Source organism: Erpetoichthys calabaricus, chromosome 6 (assembly GCF_900747795.2).
Source record: "Erpetoichthys calabaricus chromosome 6, fErpCal1.3, whole genome shotgun sequence".
Classification (NCBI taxonomy): domain Eukaryota; kingdom Metazoa; phylum Chordata; class Cladistia; order Polypteriformes; family Polypteridae; genus Erpetoichthys; species Erpetoichthys calabaricus.
The window spans coordinates 134,159,512-134,175,747 of record NC_041399.2 but is presented as its reverse complement, the minus strand read 5'-3'; positions in this window follow the sequence as shown (position 1 = coordinate 134,175,747).

Below are 16,236 nucleotides of genomic sequence, written 5' to 3'. Positions count from 1 at the left end.
CAACCTCAGATTTTTCTTCTTTTTTTGCATATAACAAAGACATATGCTTTGCATTTGCCATTCCAACAGATTGCACATCACAAACATTAACACGGTTCGTGTCTGCCGTTTCTATAGGAGGGTGACAATGAGTTAAATTCCAATGGATGTTTTTCAAATGTTGACAAGCAATAAGCAAAAGTATCACTGAAAACCACAGAAAACAAAAACAGCAAAAAAAAAAAAACAATACGAGGAAAGTTCGAAGAAAGATGTTTTTTTACAATGTTTCTGTTTGGGGATCGTTGTGCAAACGTGCACATCTGAGCTGCGACCACAGATCTAACTGCTCTGTGGATGATTCATTCAGGCATTTCAAGGTCACTTCGTTGTAATGAAAGCATCTGCTGAATGTACTTCGTAGTAACGCGATTTCTATAGACTCGTGTCATATGGGGAAACTGTCGGGACCGTAACAATACTTTGTTGTAATACTCTCTCACCTCGGTCTCTCTCCTCTCTCTGCGCCGCTGCAAAGCCCCGCCCGCCAAGCGTTCTGAAAAGTCTGAGTGAATCTCCGTTGCCGGCAGTTCTCTCGCGGCCCGGCTGTCAGACGGCTGTGGCCCGGTAGTGGGTCGCGGACCGGTGGTTGGGGACCCCTGGTCTAGATGACATACCTACGGAAGCATGGAGGTGTTTAGGAGAGATAGCAGTGGAGTTTTTAACCAGATTGTTTAATGGAATCTTGGAAAGTGAGAGGATGCCTGAGGAGTGGAGAAGAAGTGTACTGGTGCCAGTATTTAAGAATAAGGGGGATGTGAAGGACTGCAGTAACTAGAGGGGAATAAAATTGATGAGCCACAGCATGAAGTTATGGGAAAGAGTAGTGGAAGCTGGATTAAGAAGTGAGGTGATGATTAGTGAGCAGCAGTATGGTTTCATGCCAAGAAAGAGCGCCACAGATGCAATGTTTGCTCTGAGGATGTTGATGGAGAAGTTTACAGAAGGCCAGAAGGAGTTGCATTGCGTCTTTGTGGACCTGGAGAAAGCATATGACAGGGTGCCTCGAGAGGAGCTGTGGTATTGTATGAGGAAGTCGGGAGTGACAGAGAAGTACGTTAGAGTTGTACAGGATATGTACGAGGGAAGTATGACAGTGGTGAGGTCTGTGGTAGGAGTGACGGATGCATTCAACATGGAGGTGGGATTACATCAGGGATCAGCTCTGAGCCCTTTCTTATTTGCAATGGTGATGGACAGGTTGACAGACGAGATTAGACAGGAGTCCCCGTGGACTATGATGTTTGCTGATGACATTGTGATCTGTAGCAATAGTAGGGAGCAGGTTGAGGAGAGCCTGGAGAGGTAAAGATATGCTCTAGAGAGGAGAGGAATGAAGGTCAGTAGGAACAAGACAGAATACATGTGTGTAAATGAGAGGGAGGTCAGTGGAATGGTGAGGATGCAGGGAGTACAGTTGGCGAAGATGGATGAGTTTAAATACTTGGGATCAACATTACAGAGTAATGGGGATTGTGGAAGAGAGGTGAAGAAGAGAGTGCTGGCAGGGTGAAATGGGTGGAGAAGAGTGTCAGGAGTAATTTGTGACAGACGGGTATCAGCAAGAGTGAAAGGGAAGGTCTACAGGACAGTAGTGAGACCAGCTATGTTATATGGGTTGGAGACGGTGGCACTGACCAGAAAGCAGGAGACAGAGCTGGAGGTAGCAGAGTTAAAGATGCTAAGATTTGCACTGGGTGTGATAAAGATGGATAGGATTAGAAATGAGTACATTAGAGGGTCAGCTCAAGTTGGACGGTTGGGAGACAAAGTCAGAGAGGCGAGATTGCGTTGGTTTGGACATGTGCAGAGGAGAGATGCTGAGTATATTATGGGGAGAAGGATATTAAGGATAGAGCCGCCAGACAAGAGGAAATGAGGAAGACCTAAGAGAAGGTTTATGAATGTGGTGAGAGAGGACATGCAGGTGATAGGTGTAACAGAACAAGATGCAGAGGACAGAAAGATATGGAAGAAGATGATCCGCTGTGGCAACCCTAATGGGAGCAGCCAAAATAAGAAGAATTCAGAGTTAAGCAGAGCCTTTACCATAAGTATAAACAAAGGGCAAGAAGCAATTCTAAATGTGACATCCATCCATCATGGGGAACACTGCCATGGAAACAATTTGTAGACACTAACCAATATAAAAACCATCTTTATAATTTATGGTAAATAAGCAATTTACAGTTAACGATGCTACAGTATGTCATTACCCTACCAGACAAAAATGAGAAGGTTTTCACGCTTGATTAATGTTATTTTAACATAGTAGGCTGCTTGCTTGCTCTGGGTCTCAAAAAGAAGGATTGAATAACAGAATGTCAGGCTCAAACCGTGCACAGTGTGATACTTTGCTTTATCTATGTCTGAGGTTTTTTACATTTTTTCCACAAGGTTTCAGATACTGGGAGCATGACTGACCAAGTGGTATGGCAACAGCAATAAGGAGCACATCAAGTAAGATAAAATGTATTTCTGTATTTAATACATTCTTGTTTATAATGGCGCTGAAGAGTGGTGACAGGTTGTATATTGATTAGACACGCAAGTAAGTATTTCATTTCATTTTGAACAAATGACAATGCTGCTACTGCTCAGAAAAAAACAGATTAAAAACCTCTACGTAGTTATTCAACGGATATCTGATTCCTGCAAAGTACAAGGGTAAATCAAAAAGTAAAGGCAATTTGAAAGTTATGTAGTAATAGCAGTGGATAGAAGCTGATACAATTCAACATGTTCACGATGGCTTATGGATAGTTGGAACACGCACAGTGTGGCGCTCTGTCATTAGTCTAGTTGAAGCCAAGATGAAATTAACATTAATGCTCTGTAAATCATAGTGAGAAACCTTAGTGAGATTTCTTAGGGCAGAGGGAGTGGAACCTGCTGAGAGGTTCACAAAAGGATGTTGGCTTGTGCAGATCAGTAAGCTGTTTGGGTACTTATCTTGCACAGACTTTACGGTACCACAGTCATCATGCATAGCTGATATCCTAAAGTGCAGCAACAGTGGACAATGTAATCCTTCGATCTTCTCTATTGAAAGCATTCACCATGTCGATGTGGGCATGTGTATGTCATGTTGATGGTAGACTTGATCAAGCTTCATCAGTTACACTTGTTCTTCACAGTTGAAACTTTTCTACCTATTCATAAAATTTTCCTTCAATCATGCTGTTTTCATTTAAGTACTGAGCCAACATTCTTTGGAACTACCAAGAAGCCATCTGGAACATGTTGCATTGTGTCAGCTTCTCTCATTTGCAGTTAATGCATAATTTTCAAATTGCCTTGATTTTTTGATTTACCCTCATATCAATATTGGTTGATGCTGTTTGGCAAATCCTTGCTATTTCACCCAAACGCTGATCAGAGCCTGCATACATAAATACGGTAATTTCTAAATCAATTTAATTTAGTATAGTCAGTACCTCTAACTTTGTGTCTTTGGGTTATGGGGTGAAATTCTTGAGGAATTTACTCTGATACAAGGAAAACATGTATACTTCACAGAGACAGCACTCCCAGCTGGAACTTTAAGTGCAACTGAGACACATCATATTTCAAAAGTCCATTAAAAATCAAACTTTCCTATTAAGCTATTTTACAAGCTTGCATATTTTCATATTGCACAACCAAAAAAAAAGTAATTTTCCTTTTTTCATTTTGTGCATTCTCAAACTTCTACTTGCTAATTATTGATTTTATTTAAAAAAATAGAAAACCCAAGACCAGTCCCAGAACACAGTGGTGGGATTATCTTTCTTGACTGAATCTGATGTAAAATGTTGCTTGGGACAACTGTTACTAATAGATTGTTTCACTTGTGGCCTTCAGAGGGTACTCCCGCTGCCCAAACCCAACACAAGACACAAGTGTAACACACACACTTTTATTTATTTATTTATTTTTTCCATGTGGGAAACATCTTCCCCCATTTCCCACCTTCACAGCACAGTCACAGCACAAAAACACTTTTCTTTCCTTTCTCTTTCTTTTTGACTGCCTCGACTCCTCCTGGCAAGCTTTGTTCTCTTCCACTCAACTCTGACTCCTGGAGTAGTGGCTGCTGGCTCCTTTTATATGGTACCCGGAAGTGCTCCAGGTGCTTGATGTGGGGGAGGTGCTGAAACCAAGAGCTCAACAATTGTCCAGGCACCTCCTGGTAGTGGCCATGGGTCCAAGAAGGATAGAGCTTCCACACTCCAAACCCGTGACCTCACTGCAAGCCAGGGGGTCCGCCCTCTAGCGTTCTGGGAGAGATAATGTTCTAGATAAGCTCTCTCAAGAAAGAAAAGACAAGAGATCATAAAGAGTTGAGGTACCAACCAATAGCTTCATGCATGGATTCGAGTGTAAAAATATTTCCATGTGAGGTTTCTGAACTCTTTTAGGACCTCCCCCCCACCCTCCACCCCCCCCCCCCCCCAAACAGATGACATGCCGAAGTGTGACTGCCGCGTATGTGGAGGACTGCTTGTCTGTTGTTGAGGCAACCACAGGTTTGCAGCGCAGCAGCATAGCACCGTGGAAACAACTATGAGCCAATCGAGATTGCGCTATACGCGTCTGTCAGCGATGAGTGATACAAGGAACATTATAAATACAGGGAACAGCATAACTTGGCCATTGCCCTGGCCCCAAATATGCCCATTTGCTGTGTCTTTGTGTAGGAGAGTGGTAGATCCCATTGCAATAAATAACCCTGCTGTTCCTGTTTCAAGTAGAATATAGCTGGTTTTGCTAAAGTACTCAGAATCAGCCTCATGTTTTGGGGTGCAAGACAGGGACTCACACGTCACAACGTCAAAAGAAAAGGAAACTGCACACACCAAAAAAATAAAATAAAATCTGGCATGCACATATTTCTATGCAATTTACTATATATAAATCACAATCACTTTGTAAATATTGTGGAGAACTGCACGGACACAGACAGGCAGACATCGTTTTGTCACCCAACAAACGGTTATTATACAACTATTATTTACAATTATTGTGCCACACAACCCACAGACTCCCCCAAAGTCCAGGCCAGTACCACAACATCTTTCCTTCAGACCGCCTCCTTCTCTTTCCTTCCAGACCTCGTCCTCTTCCACCCGACTCCAGCCTCGAATGAAGGGAGGCGGCCCCTTTTATTCATACCCGGATGTGCTCCAGGTGTGCACCAGCAATCTTCCACCCGACACGCCCCAGTGTGGCGGAAGTGCCAGCCGTCTCCCCGGAAGCACTCCAGGTGTTCCCTCTCTTCCCCCCAGCACTTTCTGGTGTGGCGGACGTGCTGGGGTCCAGGGTCCATCAGGCATGGGGACGCCCCTTGGCGGTGGCCACTGGACCCTACAGGGTTGAGCTTCTAAGCCCTGTACCTGTGGCCTCCAATATAACCAGGGCGGTCGCCCCCTCGTGGTCTGGAGGAGGCATGAGCCCTCCTCCTGTATCCCCGGGTGTCCCGGCCGGGTAGGAACCCCAGCCGGGTGCCACAGTGCCCCACAGCCGGCGAAGACTAATCGGGAGGAGCGGCACGCCCCACGAGGGCAGCACACCCCCAAAGTGGGTCCTACTCCTGAAACGCCGGGGTCCAACTCGGCACCCTGGGGCCTACTACTTCGGCACCCCCTACGAGGCCGGCGCACCCCTTTTGTTAGCGCCACTCGCCCCTCTGTAGCCTCCACCAGCTGTAGTGGCACCCCATCACCAGTGAAGAGTCCTCCTGCCAGACGGTCCGTCCGATGAGGGCCGGCTGCTCACGAAGCAGGTCCTACTGCTCGTCCCGGGTCCGGTCCTGCAACACACAGAAACAAGGGGGCAGAGCCGCTGCCTGGACACCCTTCCCTGGTGTCCCTCTGTGCCACACACTGGCAGTGCTCCCCCCTCTGACAGGCACCCCGGAACTTGCCTGTTCGGCACCCCCTCCGCGGGTTCCGTGTCCCTCCAGATGACACTGATGGGACCGCCTGCACTCTTTTCTTCTCCGCAGACTTTGGGGATCGGCCCTTCTCTGGATGTGCGCACCCAGCTGCACGTCCCTTCCTATCGGAAGAAACGGCATTCACTCCTCGATTCCTCCCGTCACTCTTGGACGCCCCGACGGTCTGGGTCTGCGCATGGGAAACGCACAGATCCAAGCCCGTCTGCGTCCATACAGAACAACGGGAGACTGTTGCAGGCTTGGGGCGTCAGGCGCTAGGACCCAGGGCACTCATCAGCCCCTGTCCTGCCTGCCCTCTCGATCTTTCTCCCCTCACCTCACTCACAGCCTTCACCGTCACCTCCTTGGTTGGAGACCCATCTACTTGGTTCCGTCCACGAATGTCACGGGCCCCTTCGGTTGGTTCTCCCTTATGCTTTACGGGGTCGGTTTTACCTACCTTACCCGCCGTACAGCTCTGGCCAAAGGATCCAGCGATGCGCCCTTCCACCGCAGCATGCAGCGTCTGTAATGACGTGCCCGCCTTCACCTCCATCTCCTGCAGGTCTGCACAGAGCATACTGAGCCCCTGCAACAGCGGAGCTACGGCCATAAGGGATTCCTCCAGCGCATGCAGCACTACAGGCAAGGACAGGAAGTCAGCCAGCGCAGAGCCTACCTGTCTGTCAGCCCCTTGCTTCGACTGCTTTCTGTGGGCCTCTTCCTCCGGCCCAATCGGGTCTCCCCCCAGCACGAGACGGACATTCCTTGGTCCCGCCTCCATCCAATCATCGGCGGGTACGCAAGACACACCACCCAATCCCATGACTGTCACAGGGAGGGACTTCCGGCCCGCGGCCATTTTGGCTCTTCTCCTCCTGGTGCAGTGACGAGCCGGCTCTTTCGGTTGCAGCATCTCCTTTTCTGCAGCCCTTGCTGCTGCTGTCGCCTCCGGAAAGCACCGCAGATCAGCGCAAGTCTGCCACCAACGCAGACCCGGACAGTCCCTGCCTGCAAAACATAACACAAGTACAACTCCGCCGGACTGGCTGCCATCGCGCAGGGAACTGACCTGTCGAGTCTCGTCTGTCTGGGGAAACGTCCTTGGCGTGGTTTCCCTCGACACCACGCCGTCCTGGGCGCCCTCTGCAACAGCACACTCCCTGGAGCCCGCTGCACTCAGGTAAGGCCCGTCAATCTTCCACCGCACCAGGAGAGAACGGGGTCCCTGCCTTGTAGCAGGCAGAGAGTCCCATCTGGGATGCCACTGTGAGAAACTGCACGGACACAGACAGGCAGACATCGTTTTGTCACCCAACACACGTTTATTATACAACTATTATTTACAATTATTGTGCCACACAACCCACAGACTCCCCCAAAGTCCAGGCCAATACCACAAAGCCCTTCCCTCAGACCACCTCCTTCTCTCTCCTTCCAGACCTCGTCCTCTTCCACCCGACTCCAGCCTCGAATGAAGGGAGGCGGCCCCTTTTATTCATACCTGGATGTGCTCCAGGTGTGCACCAATCTTCCACCCGACACGCCCCAGTGTGGCGGAAGTGTCAGCCGACTCCCCGGAAGCACTCCGGGTGTTCCCTCTCTTCCCCCCAGCACTTCCTGGTGTGGCGAACGTGCTGGGGCCCAGGGTCCATCAGGTATGGGGACACCCCCTGGCAGTGGCCACTGGACCCTACAGGGTTGAGCTTCTAAGCCCTGTACCCGTGGCCCCCAATACAACCAGGGCGGTCGCCCCCTCGTGGTCTGGAGGAGGCATGAGCCCTCCTCCTGTCTCCCCGGGCGTCCCGGCCGGGTAGGAACCCCAGCCGGGTGCCACAATATGTATAAGTGAGCAAGCTTCAAACACCGCTCTGAAACATCCATACTGTATGAAGCATGCTAATTAGCCTCACACATATGCAATCAGATTGCTGCAGAACTTCATTGGCTGGTAGAGTAGCCTGTTGCTCCTGATGCTTTGAGACCCCACCACCTTGTTTTAAGAGTATCCTGCTGTGTTTAGGGCACAAGATCATGCGGGGCATTATGATTGCCTCTCTTCTGCGCTCCAGGGGTCCAGGAAAGGTGTAAGGCAAAATTGTCTGAGTAGGCAGCTGCTATCACCTGGCACATGTAATGATATGATTGCTGTTACATTGAATAGTACAGGCCATGTGAAACACTGAGGTTGCAGCCAGATGCCTTAACAACAAGACAGCCATCACATACAGCACCATCACATCTGTCAAAGTTACTTTGCTTCAAAATTAATGAATCAATCACGGGTTAACCCAGGCAATCGAGACCCAGTGTTTGTCAGATGATTTGTGCATTAAAGGAATATAACACCTTATGGTTAACAAAGCAGCTAATCCTACCTAAACTTCTTTTTTTATTTCAAAACATTCCAATATATATCAATAAATTGTTTTTTAAGCAATTAGGTTCAACTACAACCTCATTTATTTGGAACTCAAAATAATCACATATCCGAAGAGCGACCCTACAAAGACCTCAGGCAGAAGGTGGCATGGCTTTACCTAATTTTCAGTTTTATTACAGGGCAGCAAACATACAAGCCATAAAAACCTGGACACAAGTAAATGAACATACACAGGCTTGGCCCACAATAGAAGTAAAATCCTGTAGTACTTCTTTATACTCCCTGCTCTATGCTCCAATAAATGCAAGTTATCGCAAATATACTAATAACCCAATTGTGCTTTACTCACTCAGAATATGGAACCAATTTAGAAAGCAATTTAAGATGGAAAATCTTTTATCTGTGGCACCCGTGCAGAAGAATCACCTCTTTCAACCCTCGCAAACATATCCAGTTTTTAATACCTGGAAAAGATTTGGGATTAAATTGCTCAGAGATCTTTATATAGACAATATCTTTGCATCCTTTGAACAATTACATTCCAAATTCAACCTCCCAGCTACACATTTCTTTCGCTATCTTCAAATTAGAAACTTTGTTAAACAGAAACTGCCCGATTTTCCTCATCTCGTACCCTCCACCATGCTGGAAAAAATACTGCTCAATTTCGAGGAATTAGACACCATTTCCGCATTATATAAAATTTTATTAGAGTCCCTTCCTTTCACAGATCCAAGAGGACAATGGGAAAAAGATCTCTTAATTAATATATCAGAAAAGGAGTGGAAGGTAGCAATGCAGAGAATTCACTTGAGCTCCATATGTGCAAAGCATAGAATTATTCAACTCAAAATTATATATTGAGCTCATCTGTCTTGCTTAAAACTGTCCAAAATGTTTCCAGGGCAAGATCCAACCTGCGAACGCTGCAACCAAGCTCCTGCCTCACTGGGTCAAATGTTTTGGGCATGCACCAAATTAACATCATTTTGGACCAAAACTTTTACCATACCATACCATACCATATTTATTTGTTGAGCGCTTAAAAACACAGCATTACAACCAACCAAAGCGCTTTACAGTTAAAACAAACAGGACTAAAAACAAAATATTAAAAGCAAACATTAAGAGAGAATTTGAACTAAGAAACTAAAAACAGGTCAGAGGACCCAATAAAATAGAGAAAATAGCGAAAAACAAGTAGAAAATGAAACAAGTTAAGAATTAAAAGCCAATGTGAAGAAGTGCGTTTTTAAGCGTAATTTGAATATGGCAACTGAAGTGGCTTGCCTAACCACTAAGGGTAGGGAGTTCCAGAGCCTGGGTGCACCGACGAAGAAAGCCCTTTCACCACGAGCTTTAAAACGTGCCTTGGGAATGGTTAGAAGCAGCTGATCTGCGGATCTAAGAACGCGAGGGGGATTGTATCGATGGAGCAAAACACTCAAATAGGCGGGGGCTAGACCATTTAATGCCTTATAAGTTAGGAGGAGTATCTTAAAATCAATTCTGAATCTAACCAATGTAAGGTTTTTAAAATTGGAGTAATATGTTGGCCTCTGCCACTACCTGTTAGAAGTCTTGCAGCCGCATTTTGAACCAGTTGTAGTCTAGAAAGAGTGGCTTTGCTGATACCATAAAGGCAGGAATTAGAGTAATCAACCCGGGACGTAATAAATGCATGGATTACTGATTCCAGGAGATGGTTAGACAGAATAGGCTTGAGTTTGGCGATACGTCTGAGCTGGAAAAAACAGGATTTTACTGTGCTGTTGACTTGAGCATCCATTTTCAGGAACGAATCCATTTTGATTCCGAGATTAAAGACAGACGAAGTTACTGGAGTGGGAAGAGAGTCGAGGCCAAAAGATGGAATCTGTTTGTAGTCGGGACTAAAAACAATGACCTCGGTTTTGGAATCATTCAGGTGAAGGAAATTTACAGCCAGCCAATCCTTAATGTCAGATAGGCAGTCGAGGAGAGGTTTGGTGGAGTCAGTTGGCTTAAGGGAAAAATAAATTTGGCAGTCGTCAGCATATAGATGATATGAAATTGCATGTTTTCTAAAAACTGCACCTAAAGGCAGAATGTAGATTGAGAAAAGTAGTGGCCCTAAAATGGAACCCTGGGGGACCCCACATGGGAGTAGGACTGATTCAGATGAAAAATCGTCCAACATGACTCTAAGAGTCCTGTTGCAGAAATATGACCTGAACCAGTCGAGGGCTGAGCCAGATACACCAGCCCAGGATTCGAGTCGGGAGATCATGATGCCATGATAGATTGTGTCAAACGCAGAAGATAGGTCGAGAAGAACCATAATCACATGAAGTCATTTAGGACACGTAAATGCACGGTTTCTGTGCTATGTTGGGGCCTAATGCCTGACTGAAAAAGGTCCATTTACCTGATGGTCCTGTAAGTGATGAGTTATTTGCTCATAAACTACTTTTTCTAGTATTTTTGACAAGAAAGGTAGTTTGGAAATTGGACGAAGATTGGAAAGAACGGCAGGGTCTAAATCAGGTTTTTTCAGAATTGGATGTACAACTGCGTGTTTGAAAGCACGAGGAACTATAGCCGAAGATAGACTACTAGTTACAGTGGTGTGAAAAACTATTTGCCCCCTTCCTGATTTCTTATTCTTTTGCATGTTTGTCACACAAAATGTTTCTGATCATCAAACACATTTAACCATTAGTCAAATATAACACAAGTAAACACAAAATGCAGTTTGTAAATGGTGGTTTTTATTATTTAGGGAGAAAAAAAAATCCAAACCTACATGGCCCTGTGTGAAAAAGTAATTGCCCCCTGAACCTAATAACTGGTTGGGCCACCCTTAGCAGCAATAACTGCAATCAAGCGTTTGCGATAACTTGCAATGAGTCTATTACAGCGCTCTGGAGGAATTTTGGCCCACTCATCTTTGCAAAATTGTTGTAATTCAGCTTTCTTTGAGGGTTGTCTAGCATGAACCGCCTTTTTAAGGTCATGCCATAGCATCTCAATTGGATTCAGGTCAGGACTTTGACTAGGCCACTCCAAAGTCTTCATTTTGTTTTTCTTCAGCCATTCAGAGTTGGATTTGCTGGTGTGTTTTGGGTCATTGTCCTTTTGCAGCACCCAAGATCGCTTCAGCTTGAGTTGACGAACAGATGGCCAGACATTCTCCTTCAGGATTTTTTGGTAGACAGTAGAATTCATGGTTCCATCTATCACAGCAAGCCTTCCAGGTCCTGAAGCAGCAAAACAACCCCAGACCATCACACTACCACCACCATATTTTACTGTTGGTATGATGTTCTTTTTCTGAAATGCTGTGTTCCTTTTACGCCAGATGTAACGGGACATTTGCCTTCCAAAAAGTTCAACTTTTGTCTCATCAGTCCACAAGGTATTTTCCCAAAAGTCTTGGCAATCATTGAGATGTTTCTTAGCAAAATTGAGACGAGCCCTAATGTTCTTTTTGCTTAACAGTGGTTTGCGTCTTGGAAATCTGCCATGCAGGCCGTTTTTGCCCAGTCTCTTTCTTATGGTGGAGTCGTGAACACTGACCTTAATTGAGGCAAGTGAGGCCTGCAGTTCTTTAGACGTTGTCCTGGGGTCTTTTGTGACCTCTCGGATGAGTCGTCTCTGCGCTCTTGGGGTAATTTTGGTCGGCCGGCCACTCCTGGGAAGGTTCACCACTGTTCCATGTTTTTGCCATTTGTGGATAATGGCTCTCACTGTGGTTCGCTGGAGTCCCCAAAGCTTTAGAAATGGCTTTATAACCTTTACCAGACTGATAGATCTCAATTACTTCTGTTCTCATTTGTTCCTGAATTTCTTTGGATCTTGGCATGATGTCTAGCTTTTGAGGTGCTTTTGGTCTACTTCTCTGTGTCAGGCAGCTCCTATTTAAGTGATTTCTTGATTGAAACAGGTGTGGCAGTAATCAGGCCTGGGGGTGGCTACGGAAATTGAACTCAGGTGTGATACACCACAGTTAGGTTATTTTTTAACAAGGGGGCAATTACTTTTTCACACAGGGCCATGTAGGTTTGGATTTTTTTTCTCCCTAAATAATAAACACCATCATTTAAAAACTGCATTTTGTGTTTACTTGTGTTATATTTGACTAATGGTTAAATGTGTTTGATGATCAGAAACATTTTGTGTGACAAACATGCAAAAGAATAAGAAATCAGGAAGGGGGCAAATAGTTTTTCACACCACTGTATAATCTTTAGGACGTCGTATCGAATCGCAGGAAACACATCTTTCAGGAGTCTGGGTGGCACCACGTCGTCCGGAGAGCCCGAAGGCTTCATTGAGGCGACGATTTTTTCCAGATGGAAGAGCGAAATGGGTTCAAAGCTGGTGAAAGAGCCGTGTGCAGGAACGGCTAAGTCAACAGAGCCAGAAGAAGAAATGGAGATCTGGGATCTAATGTTCGTGACCTTATCCAGAAAAAACATAAGTGCCTTTCAGACAGCCTTGGGGTCACAATCCCTCCTAACCCATTAACAGCTGTGTTCGGTGTTCTTCCAGACGGACTTGAAGTGGAGAAGGACAAGCAAACTGTGATTGCATTAACTACACTTTTGGCACGGACACTTATTTTGTTAAATTGGAAGAATCCTAACTCTCCTCTGATAAGTCAGTGAGAAACCGATGTTTTATATTATTTGAAATTGGAAAAAATCAAATTCTCAGTTAGAGGATCTATACAGAATTTTTTCAAAACCTGGCAGGATCTAATCAATAATATTTTAGAAAAAGAAGAAACAATTATTTCCGCATTCTTTCACTTCTCCATTTTTTATTTATATATATTTGCAGTTGGAGATCCACAAAGGGAGAAAAAACGAATCACGTATCATAAAATAGTTTTATCCCTGAGCTTTCAACCCCTATCAGGGGTCTTCATCAGAGGATGAATTAGGATGAGGATGAATCTCTCATTAATTTTTTTTAAGAAAGAACCAGCTGAATGAGTTCTTCAATCATATTAACACAATATTCCCTGCAATCCAGTTCACAATGGAAAAAGAAAACAATCGACACATCAACTTCCTGGACATTTACATCAAAAGAAATAGTGACGCCACCCTGACCACAAGTGTTTACCGCAAACAATGCTACGCAGACAAGATCCTACACTACGCCAGCAACCACCCGGTATCTCATAAACGGAGCTGCGTGAAAACCCTATTTAAAAGAGTCCACACGCATTGAAATACAAAGGAAACAAAAATTAATGAGAGACGCTATCTGTTTCAACTTTTCACCTCGAACGGATACTCAAAATCATTCATTAATCGGAGTCTACACAGCAGACGCCAAAGGAATCAGCATACAATCGACGTAAATCAGAACCCCCACCCCACCTGGCATTCACTCCCGTATCACCATAATGTGTCAGAAGGCACGGCACGCACCCTGACCAAGTGGGGCATCAGAATAGCACATAAACCCACCAACAATCTGTGCATGGTCCTGTTTAATGCTAAAAACAAGAAATCGACAGCCGAAACACGAAACGCAGTTTATAGTATTCCATGCAATTCTTGCTCAGCTGTATACATAGGACAAACGTCAAAAAAAATCTCAACACATGTACAGGAACATCGCAACGCCGTCAGAAGAAAGGACGCACTATCTTTGATATATGCACATACTAAATCGACAGGACACACATTCAACTGGGACAATGTAAAAGTAAAATTTAAGGCCAGTACAAAAAGCGCCAGAGAGTTGGCCGAGTCTTGGCTATCAGATGAAAACGCCATCAACAGACACTTGAACATAAACCCAGCATATGCCAACTTAAGAAGGACATATACACCTTAATTAAACTATACAACCCCCCCCCCCCCCACCCTTGATCATACTGACTTAGTCACCCCCACCCACCCCCCCCTGAATGTGTTGCTATATATTGCCTTTGATTCTTGTAAGTCTAAGCATTATCCTCTGATGAAGACCCCTGACAGGGGTTGAAAGCTCAGGAATAAAACTATTTTATGATACGTGATTCGTTTTTTCTCCCTTTGTGGATCTCCAACTGCAAATATGCAAACCGTATCACAGACCTTCTCTTCCATTTATATATATACAGTATATACTTTTTCCTTTTTTTTGTTTATTTTTGCCCTATTAAAAAGCCCTAAGCAATTCTCCTTTGGCCATGCTCTCCATCTCAAGGGAGGGGTTTGATTTGTCTTCTATTCATTTTTGTATAAATTGATCTATTTGTATGGAATGATTACAATAAAATTAATAAACAAAATAAAAAAAAAAAAAGAGACCCCCACCACCTTGTTTTAAGAGTATCCTGCTGTGCTTAGGGCACAAGATCATGCAGGGCATTATGATTCCTCTCTTCTGCGCTCCAGGGGTCCAGGAAAGGTGTAAGGCAAACTTGTCTGAGTAGGCAGCCGCTATCACCTGGCACATGTAATGATATGATTGCTGTTACATTGAATAATACAGGCCATGTGAAACACTGAGGTTTCAGCCAGATGCCTTAACAACAAGCTAGCCATCACATACAGCACCATCACATCTGTCAAAGTTACTTTGCTTCAAAATTAATGAATCAATCATGGGTTAACCCAGGCCATCGAGACCCAGTGTTTGTCAGTCACATCTTAGATGATTTGTGCATTAAAGGAATATAACACCTTATGGTTAACAAAGTAGCTTCATTCTTGCTAGATGGCCTTATTGCAATATGACTGCAATAAAGTGCTCTGATTACATTAGAAGAACCGGACACTGCTACAACTTGCCTTTCTATTTTGGCAAAAGCATATTTTTATTGTATGTACACCCACACAATACTAAATTTGTATGTAGTGCCTCAACAGTTGGTTAATGGCTTCCAGTACAACATGCGTGATGTTGTGAAGCTTGACGAAGATATTCCTGACCTTTTGGATAGTTCTCTGATAACTGACAACAGGTAGTCGATATAAAATGGTGAAACATTTCTTCAGTTTAAGTGCATAGTATTGGCTCTTTTAAAAGGGAACTAAAATAAGGTTTGTACATCATATTCTTCACCTTTAAGGGGTAATATATTTGTCACATCAACACGCATTATAATGTCATTTCCCAGTTTTTTTACGCCTCTTTTTGTGCATAAGATAAGCAAGCTTTATAAATTTATAAATAATAAATTTATAAATAATGTATTAAGGTAAAAAAGAAAAACAGTTAAGCAACTGTGTAACCACAAAATCCCAATCCAGTATACATTTGTAATCCTTACACAAAAGAGAAACACATGACCCACTGCAAGGGTTAATGAGTGACACCCATCCATGGATGGTTTATGGCTAAATGAACCACACCAGCTGTTTGCGTTGTAGGCTAAACTGAAAAAATAACTGTCAGGTCTGGAGGAAACCTGCATAATGCTGTTAGGCATGGTAGAAGCAAGAAAATGCTGTGGTGCTGTTATTCAGTGGCAGAGACTTGGAGACTAGTCAGTGTTGAATAGAAATATCCTAAATGAAATCCTGCTGCAGACTGCTCCGGAACACAGACTTAACTGAAGGTCGACCTTCCAACAAGGCCTTAAGCACAAATCAAACACAGCATAGGAGTGACGATATGCTGTGACGTAGGGACAACTCTGTGAATATCCTTGAGTGGCCACACCAGAGCCCAGACTTGAACTCAATTTGAACATCTCTAGAGAGATCTGAAAATAGCTGTCCACTGATGGTCTCCAACCTGACAGAGATCAGAGGATATGCAGAGAAGAATGGCAAACATTCCTCAAATCCAGGTGTATGAAGCTTGTTGCGTCATACCCAAGGAGACTCCAGGCTGAAATCGCTCCCAAAGGTGCACTATGTACTAATTAAGGAGTCTAAATACTTATGTTAATATGATATTTTAGCTT